At 38.4% G+C, this 14084-nt stretch overlaps 1 pseudogene; it reads right to left on the reverse strand.

Moving 5' to 3' along the window:
* LOC122327279 overlaps nucleotides 1–14084 on the reverse strand; it is a 41920-nt pseudogene that overhangs the window by 17616 nt on the left and 10220 nt on the right.

The raw sequence follows: 14084 nt of genomic DNA on the forward strand, positions 1-14084 counted from the left end.
CCCAGTCATTATTAACATAATCAGTTGAATGAACGATTTAGTGATAAAATTTGTGATTTGTCATCACCTACTGGCAATTGTAGTTTAATAATTAAAGTGTAAGTTCAGTTATTTAAATCCTTTCTAATGTCTATGTCCCAAATAAATACCTATGAATAAATTCAAATCCCATTCTATATTTTGCCGTTTCATACGGGAGCACATGCAGAATGGAATATCAATTCAAATGTGAACTGTGTACTCCACAGAAAAACACTGAAAAGATCTACAGGACCCACAGGGGTAAGTGCCTCCTACATGAGTAGAAAAGCATAGACTGACTCTTCACACTCAGATTCAGAGGTACTGAGGCATTTGGAACTACAGGAACCCATGGAGTTAAGAAAACAAACAGTACTGTGCAAGTCAAAGCATGCCCAGGCATGTGAGCTCCAAACAACACAGCACAAAGAGGTGAAAATGACCCCAGAGACCCGTCAGAAGCAGCAGGCCTCTTTACGCCTCCTTCCTTTTGTCCCTCAACTCTGATTTTCAGGTTATAGCACATTAAAGAAAAGGAATTCCTGGAAAAAGCACAAACATTCTGACAAAAGGAAGTCAAGAGCTCTTTCTCGTTCTTCTGATCTCCACCTGAGATCTGAGCAGTAAAGTCTTGCCCACTCTTGGCCTCAAGGCACAAGGATGCAACCTCTAATCCTGCTGTAGTTTGCTTTAAACAAGACAATGAGGGCAAATAGTGCAATGATAATGGGTTTGGATGCCTGGTTGAGTTACCTGTGTAACTCAAATGAATCCAGTGGTTTGATAAGGTGGGCCTCAAGAATCCCTGCTTTAGGAAGGTTCTGGCAAGTTCCGTAAGTTAAATTCTTAACAAGTGGTAAATAAGAGAAGTATCTGTAAAAAAGGGTGAATGAATGGGATCATATCCAATTTTAAATGTGAAAGAAAAAAACTGTTAAACAAACTAAAATGATCTGATTCTATCAAAGGTCGAGCAGACCCGTTTGTTGATACTATTCTCCACCTTTTAGACTGCTTATCAAAATTATTCATGAATGGAAATATGGGAATTAGCAGCCAAAATATGAAACAAATCAAAAATATATTTTTACCACCTTATTTGCCACCTGTTTTTCAAGCAGTCTTGTACAGTGTCGCTGGCTGCTTTTCCTCCGAAGTGTCAAGAATAAAATGAAATAATTGAAATTCAAGTATATACTCACGTTAATAATAGTTTATGGCATTAACCGATTATTAACCGTATATGTATTTGTTACAATTCTGTGCAAAAGAAAAACTGTTAAAATGCTGTTTGTGAGTGAGTGTTTGTCTGCATGAAATCCGTGACCTGTAATTTGGGCGTCCTTGACAGGATAACAGTTCACGCGGTGCTAACAGGATTGAGGGCAGATTATGAGGGTGCAGAGGCTAACTGCAATCTTCAATCTAACGTTTGACCACAAATAACCTAGATTACACCTACTGCCCGATCCATCCTGCTCATTGCCCATCACAACAACCAATTACACAGTCAGCTCACACAGCCAAAAGGGCAAAAAAAACAGCCGGATAACAGAATAAAAAGCACTGCTGAATGTGTAAATACACCATGTCTCCGTTAGCAGTTAGCGACAATCAGCACTCCGTGCGACCGCTGTTTGTGATTTGTAAGGGTTTTTTTCAAAGTGTTGCTAATTTGTGTTGTCACAATGATGTCTGCTAAATCGTACTGCCTACAAACCTAAGAGCTACGCAAACTCGCGGCAGGCGCTGAGAGGGTACAGAATAAGAGCGGTTCAGATGATCTAAGCACTCTTTTTGCTCAATGTCAAAACAGATGGGACAGGATTGTGGGGACATGGCCCTTCCCCCACTTCTCATTCGATGTGTTTGCTAATGCTCTTGACCAGGCTCGACAACAGGATAAGAACTTTTCTCATAAGTTAAAGTGCAGAGAGGCCTATCTGCCAGCAGAAATCGCTCAATAATTATCTTGCACTGCTCGAAAAATAATCAGACAAGAGGAAATATGTACAATATGACCAATACAAAAACATATGAGCATATTCAGAGCAACCCTTGCAAAAATAAAAAGATTTTTTTAATATTACAGACTAATACATATATTAGTCAATGCAAGAAACTTAGACAATGTTACTGTTATTGTTTTCACACCTTTATTAATTTAAATATATATTTAAATATATATTTATTTATTTATTTTAATAAACTTTATTTTTAATAGACTTGTTGTTTTAATACTAGCCAGTTGGGATGAACAGATTAAAAGAAAATTTGCTGATAATGATCATTTTAAATAAATAAATTGAATGCTTTTGTTAAAGATTACATTTAACAGTGTTATCAAATCCTTAATGTTTCTAAAGATTAATTTTAAGTGAGGTAAATGTAATCTACATATAAAGGAAATGCTTAATTAAACATTGAAAAGCCTGAATACCCAATGTCAACAAAATAATAATAAATAATCTGATGAAAGTATGCAACTATTTTTTTCTTTGGAATGGCATTTCCGTATGAAAACAGAAGCATTACAAAGAAACTGAATATCTAGATATAAAAGGCAAACTATTTATATACTATAATGACATACACACAATGTCAACACTTCAAAGACATCCATACTAAATAATAATAAAAAATAAAAACAACAAACGAGTCACTCTACTTACATTCTAATCCATCCAATTAAAATTAATCCATTCAACAAAGCTAAAATTATAATTACTTTCATACAACTGCAATGGGTTACAAGATTTATAAGGCCTTTTTATCTCACATTCATATGCCAGCACACAAAATACTGATAAAATATGTACATTAGGAATTATTTCTGCTCTAAAACTAACAGAGTTCAGACCACATCCATGTACAGAAAACAACGCACACATCCACAAACATGTAAAGTGCAGCAGGCTGTCTGCCTGGGAAATATTCAGGGGCTCATTAAAATAAGGAAAAGACCAAACTTATTTTTAAATCCTTTTGTTGCTTTCCAGAAAGCCTTCCCCCCAGCGGAGAACCTTCAGAACACTCGCCAGCTCTCAGACGGCCCGCAAGACGGCAGATGGAGGGAAAGAGAGAGCAGAGGAAAGGCAAGATAAAGATAAAGAGAGAAATATGAGATGAGAGACAGAGAGAATAGGACAAAAGCGCACAGATGGAGCGTAATACAGGAAATAGAGGGCAGACAAGTGAGGAAAAGAGAGCAAGATGCATCAAAAGAGAGGGAGAAGAAAGCCAGAACAACAGTGTTGGCTAGTTTGTTCAAGCAAGGCATCTCACACGAGATAAATGATGACCGACAAGATCAAACTGGTTTCCCTTCCCTTCTCACCTTGAAGACATCTGTGGTTATGGGAAAGTGATTGAGTAATGTAGGTCTACTATTATAAACACTTCAAAGGAAAAGGCGAGACTGTAAGAGAAGAGGTGAGAAAAGACAAGAGAAAAGAAAAGATGGGAACAGAGAGGACAAGATAAGAAGGGATGAAATTAAAAGAAAATAAACAGACAAATGAGGTGAGATGATGAATAGTGGAACAAATCTCGAATAACATTTGAGAACAGAAGAAGAGAACAGAAACAGATGTTTAATACCACCTCAGAGAGAACAAAGAGTAAGAAAGAGAAGAGGTAAGGTATGAGACATATGAGAAAAAAGGAGACGATGAGTTGAGGTGAGAAGCAGCGAAACAAGAAAAGTCTGGAGGAAAGAGAGAAGATGAAACAAAGAGAAAATATGAAGCAAGATGAGAAGAAATGAAAGGAAAGAGGGGCAGCGAGAAGAGAACAGGTAAACTGAGGTGAAACAAGATGAATAGAGAAAGACAAGGTAGACGAGGGACAAAGAAGAGATGAGATGAGAAGAGTCTTGAATAATGGTTCAAAGAGAGGAAAAGAAAGGGAATTAAGAACAGAAGAGAAGAGAAAAGGCTAGAAAAATGAAAAGAAGTGAGAAGATGTGAGAAGAGGAAAAAAACAGTTAAATGCCACAAGGAGACATGGCAAGAAGAGTCAGGTAAACTTAGGTGAAAAAATGTTAAAAAGAAACTAGATGAGTAGAGAAAAGACAAGTGTGAAATGTGTGAAAAGAGGAAAAGAGACCAGATGAGAACATTTCATAACATTTCAGAGAAAGAATAAGTAAAAGAAGAGATGAGAACAAATAATAAGAAGAAAAACCAGATGAGATGAATTGAGAAGAAGCAAGAGGCAGCAAAACTGGAAAAGCCAAGCTGAAAAGGAGAAGAAGATGAGAAGAATGAATGAATGCGGAAAAACAGAGAACAGGCAAAATGAGGTAAAAGAAAAAAGAATGGAAAAGACTGTAAATTGTGAAGAGAAGAGAAGAGAAGAGAAGAAAGAGAAGAGAAGAGAAGAGAAGAGAAGAGAAGAGAAGAGAAGAGAAAGAGAAGAGAGAAGAGAGAGAGAGAAGAGAAACAAATCTTGGACAACAATCTTAAAGAGAGCAAAAGTAAAAGAGAGAGCGGTCAAGAACAGATGAGGACAGAAAAGTCTAGATGAGGACAAGCCAAAAGCAGCAAAACGATAAAAGCCAAAGTGAAGAAATGATGAGCCAAGATGAGAAGAGATGAGACAAGAAGAAATGAGACGTAACAAACCTCAGATGATAACATCTCAGAAAGAGAGAGGAGAGAAAGAGGAGAGGCTTTGTTGGCGGATATCATAATTACAATCTGGACTTGAAGCATCAGCAGTGAAGGAGCGATCTCTCCTCCATCTGTGTGTGTGTGTGATAACCAGAGGGCATCTTCAGAGCGCCCACACCAGCTGGTACAATGCAGTCGGGCAAACTCAGCAGTATATCCGGCAATTTCCTCAAAAAAACACCATAATAAAGACAGCGCCAGTGGACCTATTAAACACGCAATCCGGACTAGAGACTCAGCCCTTTTGAGGAAATACAGTACAATTCAGTAAACAATGAACACCTACAAACTGCCAATCATCTTGATTACCAAAAGCTCCTTGATCTCCCGCGACCGTGTCAACAGGCAGGTGTTCTCCACAGGACACGACCCACCCCGAGGGGGTGTTTAAGCTGAGATAAGACCGGAGGAGACCTCTGGGCTCTGACCCGGCCTCTGGCACTGCTGCCGATTTCTTCAGACACCGCAAAGGCATTTTAGAAACCCCAAATCCTGATGCTAATCTCACAAGAGACAGTTAAACTTCTATACCAAGTTATATCCTTTGCACTGTGTCTAACATAAAAGAACGCTCATTTCCTTTTTGACTAGCCTGATTAATTATTTTCAGCATTTTCGGGTGAACTTGACAGTTGCTTCCTTTGTTTGTTTTGAAAACGCAGCACAATGAATATATTACACCTCCTCACCAGTCATCACATATTATCATTTCTTTTGTTAGTCGTTTTGACAATGAGAAAAGACAAGAAACAGGCGTGAGTAAAGAAAACGCTAAACATGATTATCAGGAGCGACACAGAACTCAGATTTCAGTGAGACAAAAAACTATTGTGAACACCATTTTTTTCTTATCCAGTTTCATTTCCCATGTTGTTATAGCAACACTTTTATTCAAAGAAGTGAACTAGACAATAGAGGGAAGTAAAAGTGAAGACCTTCAAGCGTGTACAGGTGATCAGAGGAAATATGCTATTTTTGAAACACGCATTTTTAAACCGGAGATTGCAGATGGCGAGGTCACTTCCTCCAAAGGCTTCGCCCGATCTTTTGCTTTGCTATATACGGCACTTTTCCACATGTACAATCCAAAACACATCAATCTATCTTACAAAGCCTCAGTGAGGAGATGGAGCGCAACCGAGGAGACCCCTCAACCTAACCACCCCCTCTTAATTCAGTCACTAAGCAAACCCCCTCCACCTCCTCCTCTTTCTGTGAGAGTTAAATGGAGTTCTTGAGTGCTGGACAAGCAGCTCTCCAATCAATTAGACAGAGTGAAGAGCAATGAAGAGCTTCAAAAGGCCAGAGTGTCAATGAACTCTTCACCTTCATGACACTCACACAGATACTCCCTTAAGCCTAATTCACAACGCTTTAGTGGGAGGGGTCAGGGGATCAATCTTCAGCTGGGCCCCTGCAAATGTAGAAATAATGAAATAAATACATAAATATATTGAAATAATAAAAGAATCCTAACATGCATTAGTGCACAGTCTTTGATGTCCTTTACCTGTAAGTGAGAGTAAAACCCACCTTGCAAACAATACGAATGACTTTTATTAAACGCCACACACCTTTTATTTAGAAATTGTTTAGCCATGATTTAATGCTAATTAAGAGAGATTTATTCTGACCAACAATTAGAAAATTAAGCAAGCGCGTTAACTGCATTATATATGTTTGACAAAATATTCTCTTAAATTAAAAATTTAACTTGACTTCACAATTTGGAATGAATTAATACAATTAAATAAATGAATACATGTATTTATTAATTTAATCAATAAATAAATGAATAAATGAAGTAATTAATAACAATCACTACATTTATATATAAATAATATTTCACAACAACTTCTAACAAAAAAGAAGCAAATATGTAAATATTTGTAACAATTAATATTTATAAATATATTAATATTTATTGTCAGCTTTGAATGGGGAGAATAAAAGAAACAAACAGATCTTCAGTGTGGTCTTTGACATCTGTTACTGCTGCAGCCTTTATCTACTTGTTTCTAGAGATCCGAGTTTAACCGCCTTTAATACCATCAAGAAACATGAGGAGCTCATTATCTGCCCACAGCAACCATGACTACAGTTACATAACACGCACTTGAACAACTTCTATATTATCAGCTAATTAAATGTCTCTTTTTATATCATTTTTAATTGTTGCAGTTCTAAAACAAAAGGCTACACCTGCGAAGATTAAACACTGTCCTGTTGGGATTCTTGAGCAGTCTCCTTGACTCTGCCAGAGCCTGAATAAAGTGAGAGACTACTGCAACTTAACCGCACTTCAGATGACTTCATGCAAACCAAACAATGTCACCAACGAGCATCACTAATGAAGCATTCACCGCAATAATGCAATCTGACCTTACAGGTACACAATAGCTTAGCTGCACTACCTTGAAGATAAACACAGCCGGGCCGTCACAAAGACAAGTAATCAATCAAGTGCTCAGCTCCTCATTATAAAGTTATGTCTCCAAGCAACGCTCCTCGGCTCTAGTTTAAGAGAGCTCTTAAATTGGCGCAGAGGCCTCTGGCTTCTTTTAAATCATAGTTTCCTCGGTTCCGCTTATAAGTCACCTCATCCTGGGGTCAACAATGATCCATAATGGGTCACTGTGAAAGGTTAAAATCAGCTAATGAGGAGCCTGGAAAGACTGCCATGGAACCCTTGCAAGGTACGTTAATGGTGCTAATGAGGACTTTGTTCACCTGAGTTTCCTCACGGCGCTTCCCTGTAGAGTCCATACAGTCTGACCCTTTCCACTGAACCAGAGAAGCCGGTCTAAAAGGAACGAACTCCGTATTAAATCCACAAACAGTTCTTTTGAAGTTCAAGAAGCAGACAATCATTCACACACAAGGTCTGGCTAGCAGTTGGTCAGCGCCTTCAACAACTTTCGCAAGTTAAACTATCTTATTTATCAAGCGAACGCGTCTTTTTTGGCATAAGGCTTCTTTTTAGCCGTTAAAAATTGTCAAAGAAGCCTCTCGCCACAAGTTAAATTACCCAGTCGCTCGTAGCGTTATGACTCAATCGATACCTTTAACACAAGAAGAGAAGATTTACACAATGCCTTGAAGTGAGTAATAACCTTGAAAGATGATTTCTATTCGAACCAATGTTTTTCCTCAATCAATGGGAGATGTATTTCTTTTTGTTTCTCCTAAAGGTCACATAGCCTACACATTTTGTTCCTTCACTAGAGTACATGAGGCGTCTGCAATGTGGTGTTGATTTTGTTAGGGATAAATGCAATTTCCTTTGTGAAGACGCATCGTCTTGAGAAGAGATGAAGACCAGGCTTTATTTGGCAGAACTGTTGAACATAATGTGGCAGTTAAGTTTTGTTCATTAAACACTGGAGCTGTCGATTTATCCAGCGAGAAGCTCGTAGCTCACAGTTGACACAGACGCCGACTGTACAGGTGCAAATGAAGGATGAGCCAAAACAGTGTCTGTCAGCGTTCATGTTTTCGTGTGCATTAGCCTGTCAGTTATTTTTCAGAGAGTTTGTGATAAAAGAGCGAACTCTGTGGCACTCACCTGAAGAGAGAGAGAGAAGAGAGAGAGAGAGAGAGAGAGAGAGAGAGAGAGAGAGAGAGAGAGAAATACAAACACATAACACACAAATATACAGCTTGCCAATTCTCTCTGTAGAAAAATCAATTCGGCGTAGCTGCTAGCTACAGCTAATCAAGCTCCAGGAAGTGGTTTGCTGAAACTATTTCGGATCCACTTCATTTAATCATCTGAAAAAATTTAAGCTGAGATTGAAACACTTAATGAGATGGTATTTTTTGGAAACTAATAGAAGTGGACGTTGGTCGTAAGATCAACAATGTGGAGTTGTGCTACGTGGGTTCCAGTAGGGATTTCCAGATCACGTTTCCCCTTTTCCTCTGTATCATTTCCTGTCCTCTCTAATGTGTGCTAATGCTGAGTGCCGAGCTGTATTGTACCCGCAATATATTTTGAGAAAAAAAAAACTGGTAGCTTTTTTATTGGTCATAATTACTGGCATTTTTTTATTGGCCATATCATTTGTTTATATATATATATATATCATATTATTATATATATATATATATCATTCAGACCTACACTGTGTCTGTAAAAGCTGACAAAAAATAGGTAAACAATACTTCAACTGACTTTTCTTTACCAGAAAGGTCATACTGAGAAGGGGTTTATATTTGAGATTTGTTTAGTTTGTATTAACCATCTTTCATCACCGATACCCTGAGAAACAACCAAAAGATTGTGTCATTAAAGCTTCGGGCTGTCTATTCATTACCGAAAATCTTTCTCTCAGGCCAATGCCCGTTGAGACACTTAAATCCCCATCGTTTTAAGCAAGAGAAAGACGAATGCAAAGAGAAAAAGAAACAAGGGAAGAGGGATGCGAGGCGTGACTGGGTCCCATCTTTTCTAGCATGTTAGTGCAGATAAAAGTGCTGACAAACTCCTATCACTCTCAGCGCTTTTAATCTTTTATCAATCCAGCACGCATTCAAACACGCACAGCGTTTTAACAGGTATTTATTCCTCCTCTTGTCGGTACTCTCCTTATCCCTGTGCGCCCATTTTAATTGAAATTGAAAGTGTGTGACAATACCGTGAGCTTGCCGTGCCCTGAGAGTGACAGCGATGATAACGGAGCGCTGGGGAGGAAGAATGCTTGTATTAATATTTAAGCATCGTGGGTCGGTGTGGAGCTGTGTGTTGAGAGTGCTAGATTAACCAGACTTTGAGAGCCCTGTTCTCCAAGGTTTGAAAGGTGAAACACACGCCTGATGAGAGAACTTTAGTCTAAAAGAACAGAATTATCAGTCAGATGAGTTTACACAATATAAATGGGAAATGGTTTATCATGCAAACGCCAACCAGTAGCCGTAAAAATAAAATACATTTAAAAAAAGGGAAATGTATTCTTAGTAGTAAAATAATAATCAATTTCAATTTAATTCTAAATTAAATTAAGTAAATTAATTTGAATAAATAAATCATTAAAAACTCACTACAAATTTAATAATTCAATTAACTTGAAATTAAAACAATAACTGAATTCAAATTAAAATATTTATAAATGATGAATAAATGCATAAATAATAATTAATGATAATTAGTATAACAATATAAGTGTTATAAATAATAAATATGAATGATAGATAAGCTAAAAATGTAATTATTATAAATAATATACATAGCAAATGGTTTGCCACAACAAAAACAGTTATAATTTAAATAAAATAAAAGCAAAATTTAAAACATTAGTAGTAAAATAAAAGTTATTATTATTAAACTAAACAAACATTTTATAAAATAGTAAAATACATAAAAATAAAAATGTATCAGACAAAGTAATTATCCTTAATCTTACAAGCCAAAACTTGTGGTGCATATACTACACACTACATCCTGCCTCCAGCTATACATATACTGTTGACAGAGTAAAACCTTCTGAATTAAAATATTTTTTACAAATCCTGCAATTTGTCATATGAGAGTCACAGCAGATAAAAAGCCAGCTCTCACTGCCCTGTCTAAACAGAGCAAACAGAAGAGATATCAACCTACTCTACTCCATTTAAAGGTATCATCAGTGGGAGGATGTCTAGGAAGAATCATCCCGTTTCCGTCTAAACTAAGGTTAAACTCTCCTTCATTTGACCTCTTTCTTCTTTGGCCTCTGAGAGAACCATACTCCGGCCAGAGTAAAGGAAACAGCCGCTCTATTTAATACTGAAACAACGAATTGAAATTATTCACAATGTAAGCAAACGACCCAAAAGAAGACAAAACCCACGTACAGCAGGAACATATGCAATAAGAGACAAAAATCATGCTGCATGCGTATGTGCTCAAGACGGGTCTCAGACAAAGCCTCCAGGTGGGGATTAGGTGAAGAAACAGACTCTTTTCACCCCTTTGTCTCCCTGGGGTAAACGGGGGCAAAAGAAAAGCAGGACAAACAGAGGAGGGGACGAGAGGGGGGCGAGGTCTAGTTAGTGAGCGTGTTTGGATCTGCGAGTGTTTGCACAGTTCCACAAATCAAACGCAGCCGACACACACTTACTGTGCTCATCAGAGAAAGGCAGAGAGGGGCAGAGCGAGGTGAGGTGAGCAAGAGACACACAGAGAAAGGAAGAGACAGATCATCTCGCTTATTGGTTCTAAACACACGGTACATTTCCCAGCAGTCCAAGAGCCATATCATTATATCAATCGGCAGCCCATCCAGATTTTAAAGCAAGAATTTAATTAATTCGTATTTTTTATCGATTTGACCAGTATTTAGTTAGTTAGTTAGCTTAAATTATTATTTTTATTGTATATGAATTTCAATCAGTTTCTACAAAAAATTATTTAGCATAACTGTTTTTAACACTGATAAAAATAGCTAATATTTCATTCACTCATTTCTGTCTTTTACTCATCTGTCCATTCACTTGCTCATTTTGTTTGCTTTCTCAATAGGTTTTAGTCTCTTGGTTAGTTCTTTCTTTTCATTCATTTGTACCTTTCACTTGCCTGTTTTGTTTGCTTGTTTGCTAAGTTTTACCTCTCAGCAGTCCTTCCTTTCTTTCTTTCATTAGTTTTTTTTGTTAGTTCATTTATTTTTTCACTCTTCAGTTCATTCCTTCATTTCCTGGCTTTTTTCCTCCTCGTTTCTCCACTAATTTTCACCCTTTCTTTACTCATTTTTCACTGACTTGTTTGCTTTGTTCTTGGTTTCCCCTGTGATTTGCTTACATGCTCTCCTAGATCCAGTCGCTCCTAATTTATTCACTGACCCCTTCACTAATTCATTAACAACCTCACAAGTTTTAACGCACTGTACTACCGCAATAAATGTCAAACATTCATATTCCCAATTTACTGCCGAGTCAAATTCCGATCAAGCAGCCTTGAATGACATAAAGCGTAAATGAAACAAAAGAAAGAAAAGCAATGCAATATCGCTACGATTGATTGTGATAAAGGTCTATGTTAAATGAAAAATTTTGCAAAATAAGACGGAGACTCAGTCCAGATTGTTCACTTCTTTATACATTTACTCCCTTGTTTCACTCTCTCACTCTTTCACTCGCTCATTCACACTCGGCATGTTTCTTTCCGCTCTTTAAAATGACTTTCTCTCGGCCTCTCAGCCAGGCGTCCTGTAGTGTGAAATGGTTCAGTCAGTAGAATTAGCATAGCTCTTCTGCAGCAGATTGTATAACATAACTTTGGGCAAGGGGCTCCATATGGCTCTCCGTTCACTCTCGGCCCTGCCCACTGACTAATACTCCTCTCACTGAGCCTGAGTGCTGCATTAACATAATTAAAGTGGCTACACACACACACACACACACACACACACGCACTCTCTTTAGCCTTGGCTCTATTCAAGCACCCCTGCCCTGATCCAGACTGTAAAAGATGTCAATATGGCAACTTGGTGTTTCTGTTTGATTAGAGTAGTTCACGTCTGTTATTGTCATTAGAGATTTTTAATCTCCGACCCCAAACAGACGGATGCTATTTGATATGAGGGTTCAACGAAGGGTTGTAACATTCACGTCAAGTTTGTGAGATAAACCCTGTAGACCCTGTCATATCATTCTATTGTTTGCTCTTAGATGAAATGGCAGCGTAATTACTCACTTATTGCTGTGTGGTAGGATGTTATCTAGTTATCACTGGTTTTCTGACATGCCGCCCACGTGTTGACTCAAGTGTTGCACAATACTAGATATAATTATAATCCGCAGTACTGTGTTTACTCTATAATGCACGGAAAAAATCAAGCAAAAATACAGGGTTTTCAAATGCCAGCTTTTTTAAATACATTTTCTCCTTCTAAACGATTAATGTGGTCAAGGCCTTGATATGGACTGCAAGTGGAAGCAACGCTTTTGTTAAATTGCTTGTCGTTTGACTATTGAGGCCACTGCAGCAATAAAAACACCTGTTTTATTATAAAAGTGCATATATTTGATGTCTTGACATATTTAGCTTCATTTTAGACATCCTGGAAAAGTCTGATTGCGCCTAATTATTATCATTTTTCCAAATCTGTTTTGATGAAGAAACAAACTCCACTACAACTTGTGTGGTCAATTTTTTCAGCAAATTTTATATTCTGAGTTCCTAAATGAACAGGTTGATCCCGGATCAATAAAAATAAAACAGACTGAGGGAAAGTTTATTAAACCTTGGCGAACAAACAAACAGGAGGAAAAATAATGAAAGTCAGCATATTAGTAGAAAGGAGACCCGATTAAAAGATCATAAGGAAGTGACGAGAAAAAGGAAATGGGCAATAAAAAAAGCAGAAGTGGAGTGTTTAGGGAAAAGTTCAGAGGTGACTAACGGAGGAGTTACAATGGAGGGAGAAACAGAAGCGAGGGGCTGTATATCACGAAAGAATGAAACCTGGACCAGATGAGAGGCCATGTGTGTTTGGTGTGTTCAGCGCCGTGATTATGAGCCTGTGTTTTTGCAGTAACCGGCCCAGTGTAGGCTGGCTACTGCACGCTCGGTTTCCCTAACTCCCTTCCGCCCCCTCCAAGCACACACAGAGGGCCACAAATCACTCCCCATGGCTCTCGGGTGGCCCAGGAACGGATCCTGCTTTCTGCCTGTGTTCCCCTTCTGCGGCCCGGTGGAAAGAAGTTTCCCTGGTGAGAGACTGATGAGATTCGCCTTCTTTTGATGTCAAAGAGTTTGGAACACGCCTGCTCGGGCACAAAGGACAGAAAGAGGAGAGAGAAGGAGAAACAGAGGAGAGAGCTGCTTACCAATTTTTCACACATGCTAGCTCTCCTCCAAAAGGGCAGAAGGGAGGGGGGAGAATTCATTCCGAGCACCGTGAGGAGCAGAGTTAAGACGGATGGATGAGACGATAACGGCCCTGGAGCGCCGGCGCACTCCAGCACAATCATCGCACTCTTCTTTTTATTAGCTGGTTGTTTCACGCAATGCCATCGCCAGGTTTCGTCCAGAAGAACCCCGAGGAAAATTTATTGCTCAGAGGTTGCGCTTTCATAGCTCAGGAGCTTAATTAGAGTTCTCAGTGTTTCATTGAAACTTGTCTAACAAGTTTTTCCTGGAATTCTCTGGGAGAAACACATTAAAGGCGGACTTTGGACATATAGAACAATGTAAAGAGTTAAAATTAAATGTGGATACAGCTCAGAAGTGTGGTAAATTATAGACGACACAATATCGTTTGGCTTTTGATCGCAGATTTTGGTCTCAGAGATTTGGAAACTCCCATTTCTCCAAAGCACTGGACCAGGGTAGGTTGAATATGAATATGTCGAAGGGGGAATATAATGAAACTCCGCACAGCAAGGGTGGGTCCGTTTTAAAGGAGAGCGGTG

The sequence above is a fragment of the Puntigrus tetrazona genome, chromosome 2, assembly GCF_018831695.1.
Source record: "Puntigrus tetrazona isolate hp1 chromosome 2, ASM1883169v1, whole genome shotgun sequence".
Classification (NCBI taxonomy): domain Eukaryota; kingdom Metazoa; phylum Chordata; class Actinopteri; order Cypriniformes; family Cyprinidae; genus Puntigrus; species Puntigrus tetrazona.